Source organism: Botryllus schlosseri, chromosome 12 (genome assembly GCF_051294905.1).
Source record: "Botryllus schlosseri isolate E-star chromosome 12, Bs_hap1, whole genome shotgun sequence".
Lineage (NCBI taxonomy): Eukaryota > Metazoa > Chordata > Ascidiacea > Stolidobranchia > Styelidae > Botryllus > Botryllus schlosseri.
In genome coordinates this window covers 19,178,384-19,186,451 of record NC_137247.1, presented here as the reverse complement: position 1 = coordinate 19,186,451, position 8,068 = coordinate 19,178,384, and the positions used below count along the sequence as shown (strand labels likewise).

At 42.4% G+C, this 8,068-nt stretch overlaps 1 long non-coding RNA gene across 1 annotated transcript; it reads right to left on the bottom strand.

Annotated features, from left to right (window-relative positions):
• Positions 1-2,109: 2,109 nt before the first annotated feature.
• On the bottom strand, positions 2,110-2,604 carry LOC145451604 (uncharacterized). Its single transcript, XR_013918962.1, has 2 exons — positions 2,538-2,604; positions 2,110-2,400 (listed from the first exon to the last, which is right to left on the bottom strand). It is a non-coding gene; the product is annotated as an uncharacterized LOC145451604 (long non-coding RNA).
• Between the last annotated feature and the right edge of the window lie 5,464 nt (positions 2,605-8,068).

Below are 8,068 nucleotides of genomic sequence, written 5' to 3'. Positions count from 1 at the left end.
TAGGAAAGTATCTTTCGTTGTACTACAACGAATTTAATTATTTCTACCATAATGCGGGATGTAACTATATAATGGAATTCTTCATGGGGCCAGATTTCGTTAAAATAAAGTTTTTCCATGTTAAAATTTCCCAGTTTTTGAGTCAAAATAGTTTTTTGCTGCCCAAACTATTTCGAAAGGACAGACAGTTCCAACCAGAAATGAAGATAAGTAGTACAATTCTCACATTATGTGGGAAAACACCTAATTTGCATACGTTAGGTCAAAATTTAACCGAAATTTAGTTTTTGTAAGGTCAGAAAATATCAAAAGTTTGATTTTTTAGGTCAAAATCTTCCATTTTTAAGGTCAACATCATAAGTCAACAGCATCAACAATCATAGCCTTCCATACCATCTAATTACCCGTTGGGATTGCTAGCATGCTGGTTGCATTTTGTGATATGACCACAAGGGAGCGCGATATTTTTCACTATTATAAAGAGGTGAGTGTCAAAAAAAAAGTTTGAAAGCCACTGGTATAGCTATATGCGATTGTCACTCAGCAATACCATTGAGCGAGCATCTTGAATGAAAGTAAGAAAAATTGCAATATGCATGTGTGTAGGTAGGCTTGCATTTAAAACAAACGTGGTTTTCAAACACTTAAACTTTTAAAACAAATGCCTTGTTAAAAAACCTTTTTTTTTCAAACGGTAATTGTATAATTATGCTATGATTGTTCAAATACTTTCGAAAAACATGTAGTATGAGCCTACGGACGATTTGCACTTAGTATAGGGTTACCATATTTTTGTGGAGTAAATCCCGGGCACTCTTTAGCGCCCACTAGCGGATTTTAAAATGAGATATGACACGCTGTCCTGTCAATATGACGTCACACTAGCAAAACTTTGCCTATCGACCAAAAATGGTCAAGAGCCGGGTCAAGAGCCGCTATAATTGTTAGGTCGGCGGATTTATGGGGTTGTGCGTTGTAACCAGGGTCGAAACAACATTTTTTCAGCCCCCACCCGTCCAAAAACCCATCTGATCTTGAGCCAACCATAGGGTAATCGATGCAACTTCTGTGGCCTTACTGTATTCATCTGGTTTCTATATGTATCTGGTAGTTATATTTTGTGAATGAAATCGGTCTATAATCTTAATTCTTGCATATATTTTTAATATTTCGATCCTTTCTCCACCTACCTACTCGATCATATTAGCGGTAAAGCCGGTGGAGGAGGATGACTTCGAAAATACAGGGAACGGAATTATATATCGTGAAGTCGGTTGCCCGACATATGAGCATGCGACACAATGAAAAACGACAGTTAAGCATGCGACGCTATAGCATGAGGACACATTAGCATGGTAACACATAAGCATAGGGACACATGAGCATGGGGGCACATGCGCATGGGGACATATCTGCAGGGTGAAACATGAGCAAGGGGGCACATGGGCATGGAAACAGATTAGCATGCGACACTTGAGCATGGTTACACATTAGCAATGAGACTAATCAACATGGTTACATATGGGCATGGTAGCACGTGAGCATGGGGGCCAGAGATGAGCATGGATTAGGATTAGGTTTTGAAAAAACAGGATTTGTGAAATTTTCTCGGATTTGGATTGGATTTGGATTAGACATTTTTTTCTGAACGGATTAGGATTTGGATTGGATTTACCTATATTCTGGGAGATTGAAATGTCGTGTGGCGAATGGCGACAAACTTTATTCAGATCAGTTGTTAATGTACTTATGGTTACTAAGTTATCTTGAATCAAGTGAATCGTTGGTTGTGAAAGAAAATTTTCGAATCCCTCCATTGCATAAATTGGTATTTTTTCTGAATTTCCAGTTGGAATCGGATTAGGATTGGACATGGACTTGAATATGAAAAAGTTATGGATTAGGATTTGGATTTGGATTTGAAGGTTCGGATTTGGATGGGATTAGGACATAGAAATTTCAAATCCGCTCATCTCTGATGGGGGCACATAACCATTGGGACACTACAGCATGTTGACACTTGTACATGGTGATATATGAGCATGGTTACATATTAGCATGATGACAAATGAGCATGAGGACACTTGCGCATGCGACACTTGCGCATGCGACATTTGAGCATGCGACACTTGCGCATGCGACATTTGAGCATGCGACACTTGAGCATGCGACACTTGAGCATGCGACACTTGAGCATGCGACACTTGAGCATGCGACACTTGAGCATGCGACACTTGAGCCTGCGACACTTGAGCATTTTTCATATATTAGTGTGCAGTTAACTAGCGTCAAAATCATGGATTTATACCAGTCCGTACATAATATATCTCCCCTCCTCCGACCCTAATATCCCCGCTCCCAACTTTAATACCCATCACCCCAACCCTGATCTTGGGATACCTTAACCCTAACGCAAACCCTAACCCTAATCTTGGGATACCTTAACCCTAACCCTAACCAACCAATCTTGGGATACCTTAACCCCAACCCTAATATCCATCACCCTAACCCTGGTATTGGGATACCTTATCCCTAACGCAAACCCTAACCCTAATCTTGGGATACCTTACCCTTAACCCTATAACCCTAACCCAAATATCCCCCTCCCAACCCTAATACCCATAATCCCCGATCCTAATCATGGGATACCTTAACCCTAACCCTAACCAACCCTAATATCCATCACTCCCAACCCTAATCTTGGGATACCTTAACCACAGCATGGACCCTAACCCACTTCGAACCCTAATGTTCCCCCTACCCACCCACGGCACGTAAAACTTCCCTATCAAAAGAGACCCGCAAAATAAAATAATAAGTCCCGTGTCGAAATGCGAATTTGGAATCGCTTTCGTCTCACAAAAGGATGTATTCTTTTAGTTCGTCTGATACGTGTAAACGCGATTCCAATATATGTGGAGCAATGACAACCTTTATCGTTTTACCGCGATTTTTGAAGCTTTTCACACAAATCTATATGGTCACATGCTCAAGTGTCGCATGCTCAAATGTCGCATACTCAAGTCTAACATGCTCAAATGTCGCATGCTCAAATGTCACATGCTCAAGTGTCGCAGGCTCAAATGTCGCATGCTCAAGTGACGCATTCTCAAGTGACGCATGCTCAAGTGTCGCATGCGCAAGTGCCGCATGCTCAAGTGTCGCATGCTCAAGTGTCTGCTTATCCACGTGTCGCATGCTCAAGTGTCTGCATGTAGACGGGTCGCATGCTCAAGTGTCGAATGCGTACGTGACCCATGCTCATGTGCACATTTGCTCTTGTGTCCCCATGCCCATGTGTCCATATGCGCATGTGTGCCATGCTCTTGTGTACCCATGCTCATGTGTCGTAAAGGCTCATGTATCGCATGCTCATGTGTCACCATGCTCAAGTGGCACTTACTAAATTGTCACCATGTTGATGTGTCCCTATGCTCACGTGTATCCATGCTCGTGTGTCCCTATACTCATGTGTCCCCATGCTAATATGTCCTCATGTTAATATGTCTCTGTGCTCATGTGTCTACATGCCCACGAGTCGCTATGCTCAAGTGTCGCATGCTCAAGTGTCGCTTGCTATTGTGTCGCATGCTAATATGTCCACGGACCCGTGAAGTCATGTCATTTCATGTCACACGGATAAGATTATTTATGAGCCTAAATGCAGATCCGCACCAGCAGGTTGCACACCCGGTGGTTTTCAACCTTTCATGGTCGCGACTCCATTTCTAAGTTGAAAATGTTTTGTAGCCCGCCAGTTCAGAATTTGATAAGCTGATTACTGAAAAACGATCAGCACCTTCGCCCAGACTTACTCCAGGCCTATTTTGGAAGCTGATTACTTTCAACATCATCGCAAACCCAGAATAAAGACAAGCGACCCCAGGTTTAGCGCCAATATCTTTGACTGAAGCATCTAAATGGCCTTAACCGACTCCAATAATATACAGTTATCCTATAATTGCGATTACAATTGGACTTAATTATTTCAGTAAATGATGGTTATTTTTAATAGTTTTTGATTGCATGTTTTGCGAGGGTGGTGGAACAACGAATGTGACACTAAATTGCGCCCAGTGCAAAGAAAAATTTCAAGTGGCGTAAATCTGCCCAAAAATAATATCGTTTCTGTTGGTTTACGAAAACATTTTGATCCTATTTCAAACCTTCTAAATTCCGGACATTTAGGCTTATTTTAGAAATTCCTCCCGGACGCAGTTTGAACTGCGAAATTCCGGACATGTCCGGGAAATTCCGGACGTATGGCAACCCTAACTTAGTAGAGTTGATGTATATGATATGAAGTGGCTGGAACCCTCGAAATCGTCGTCGGGTCAACAGTTATAGCAAGTAGATATAGATCAGGGGCGGGCAACATACGACCCGCGGGCCGGATCAGGCCCGCGACGGGATTTTGTGCGGCCCGCTGACAGTTTGCGGTCTTACGTGATGATGTGGCCCGCGTCGCCGTCTACAGGCATTTGGGCGCAAGCATTTTCGACCATCAACATTAGCAAGACAAAGCGGCCTTCCAATGCAACTGATGTCCACCGCACTGGCGTAGCCAGTGGCGAATGGGGCCATGCCATAACCACTTTTCTCCAGAATATTCGTAATACCTATAAATAGTAGAATATTTCCGGGTAGAAGGATTCAAACTAAAAAAATTCGCGCGCTTGGCGCGATTCAGTGTCTCTACGCACGGGTCTTGATTGTCAGAATACAGTATCATAGATACACCAGAATCGCCCGAGGTCGTGGGGCTGCAGGAGTCTTGAATGAAGTAATTAATAAGAATTAACCCGCCCGAAGTGAATAATCTGCGACAATATACTTATGGCATGATCAATGCTCAAAATTATAATTACGTGCAGTAAATTTTCGGGGAAACCACTTGCTCATACAAGCATTAATATCATTGATCAAAGTCATTCATTTATTAAAAAACATTTTGCGCTTCGCGCGACTGGATTCCTCATGCGCACTGATTTTTTATCACATTCATATCACTGATTTGGGCTCGCCCGTGAGTTGGTCGCCTGATACTAGATATCGTTACCATCTGCTAGAATGTGTGCGTCACTGGATTGTATGTACAAAGAGTAGTGCAGGGTAGGATGGACGGATCTGTAGCGCGCACCCACGGGGGGAGTTCCCCAAACTCATAAAAAATTTCAGGAATCCGACCCGCCTTATCTCCATGTTCTCCTATCCGACCCGCCGCGCGGAGAAGTTGCCCGCCCCTGATATAGATGATTGGTACGTAATGGGTAATCTGATGATGATCGCCACCGACCTTTAAATGGCTGCATAACGATGTAGTCGTTGTTTAAGATATTCTTCGTCTGTTTATCACTGCCGTCGGAAGCCCTTTTCGTCGAAGGAGCCATATTAACCCTATATATTTTCAATTGTGAATGTGAACTCCCTGTGAAGTCTCATCCCTGTGAAGTTATGAGCGCATTGTCTTTCAATATGACGTCACACTAGCAAAGCTTTGCTTATAGACCACGGGTGGTCACGAACAAGATTCAGGAGTATGTGACTGTGCGCGCCACGGGGCTTTATAAGCACCCCACATCCAGTTGTTTTCAACATTTTATGGTTTCTACTCCATCTCGATGTAAATGTTCCGGGGCTCAGATTAAAATTTGACGAGCTGATGACTAAAAGAAGTCAGGACCTTTGCCCAGACTTACTCGTGGGATATTTTGGATGCTGATTACGTTCAACATCTTCGCGAACCGCAGAATAAAGGGAAACGAGCACCATATTTGGAACCACTATCTTTGAATAAAACATTTAAACGGCCTTAACCATCTCTAGGAATATACCATTCTCCTATAATTGCGATTACAATTAGGCTTATTTCAGTACATGAGGGTTATTTATAATTTATTGCAGTTTTTGCGAGGGTGCTAGTGATCATATTAAAAACAATAAATGTGATAGTAAATCGCGCGTAGCGCGAAGAAATATATCATATAGCATATATACTCCCTAATATAATTTTGTTATATTGATTTACGAAAAAATTAGGACCTACGTCCAGCCTTCAAAATTCCGGACATTTAGGCATATTTTAAAGATTCCTCCCGTACGCAAGTTTAAACAGTGAAATTCCGGACGGATGGCAACCCAAGTTTACACTAGGCCGAGATTCTCTAGTTTGTGGGATTCCTGATCTGCCGACTTGTTTCTTGGATTAATTGGATCGGCCGCCGATGAGGAGTCTCGATCGTGATCAAGCGTCGGTATTCCACTGCTGCGCCTGGTTTGATTTCTACGATGGATATCTGGATGTGATCTCGCGCTAAAATCCGAGCCTCGGATGTTGCTCTATGTCGCCATCTGCCGCAAAGCAAGGTTTGAGCGTCGGGATTTTCTAGCTTCCGGATATCCCGTATGTTTGAAGCGAAGCACCAAATCGTTTGAGTATAGCGACTTTTTTTCGCACAATCAGGTCCAATTAGACCAGAGGTCTCAAACTCAAACGGGTTCGCGGGCCAATTTCTTAGTTTTGACGACGCCGCGGGCCGCACCACCAATAAGAGGTATATTCAACGCAGAATTTCCAAGTAGGCCTTATTTGACGGGAGCTTGAAGACAGCCATTCCAGAAACATCGTGAATATGTAATTTAGCCTACTATTGTAGCCTACTATTCACGCTTGACACGGAAAAAAAATCGTATTTTCAAATATTTGAATAAAATTGATTTTATGCCGGGCATCATTTCTTCAAATAATGAGTAACAGACATCATGCGAGAGGATGCATCATGACCAATGTTCCCTCTAAGCTGCGCTCGTGCGCAAATGCGCAGTACTGACAAGGTCTCTGCGCACAGAAAATCTAAGCTGCGCACAAAAAATCCGAAGTGATGACCTTTTTTTTAGTCGTTACGCACTGTAGTCCAAGGGTTTGCGCAGTGAGTTGGTGAGTCTGGGCAGATGTGTCAAAAATTAGAGGGAGCATTGATCATGACATCGTCAAACTGTCGGGTTATAATATTGCAGCTAGTGGACCTTTGACGTGCAACAATTTTATGCATAATATTATAAAATCTACTGAAGATTGATCTGATATCAGAGCATTTGAGCGGTGTAGCCTAATCCGGGTTTTGATATAGTCGTGATAAGTAGGCTATTGTTACTATGTCATTGCCAAAGTCAAATTAAATCAGCGTCAGATTTTGCCTTCGATTATTATTAGAACATATCAATAACAACTTGATTATAATCATTATTGAGCCATAGTGATAGCATTGTTTCTTAACCTTAGCGATCATACCCCTCGTGCTTCCAATAAGACTTCTCGTAGCCCCCGTTCATTTTCAACACAATTTCTGATTGTACCTATGTTAAAATTAGAAAGCCACTACACGTAAAATCGCGCGTGGCGCGAAGACCATTTTCCAGTTGAGTAAATTGGTCGAGAAAATATTCCCCAGCATATAGGCCTAATTCCACAATGCATCTCGTACCCCGTGATGTGGTGCTCCGTACCCCGAAGGGGTCTACGGACCCTGGTTAAAAATAGAAATGTCCAATCGCCGATGAATTCATTGGTGTTACGGCTGTGGAGCGTACTACTACCTTACTCGCCACCGATAATAACATGGATAATGAGATCAGACAACACCTAGCATGTATCCAACTATACGTCACGGGGCTCACATAATGCCAATGGATGCCATACTGACCTGATTAGATAGCTATATATATACCCTACGCAACGCAAGCTACCACCTTTCGATATATTGCTATTCCTCATGACAGTTTCATAGACTGTTACGTCCGTAGGATTGCCAAGTCACCGTTCCGCGTCGCAAGTCCTTCTCCGATTTTAACGTTTGACTCGTCTCAACTCGAGTCATTTTTATTTAATCACCCAGTCAATCTGAAATCGAGTAATTTTACGAAAAATCGCACAAAACCAAATGACAATATTTTCAGTCACGAATCATCAACGGGTCATGTTTTATCATCATGAACTAGAAATGTGACGTAATAGTTGATCTTCTATCGCATGGTAGCTTTTGAAAGTGATGTGATAGTGTAGTTAGTT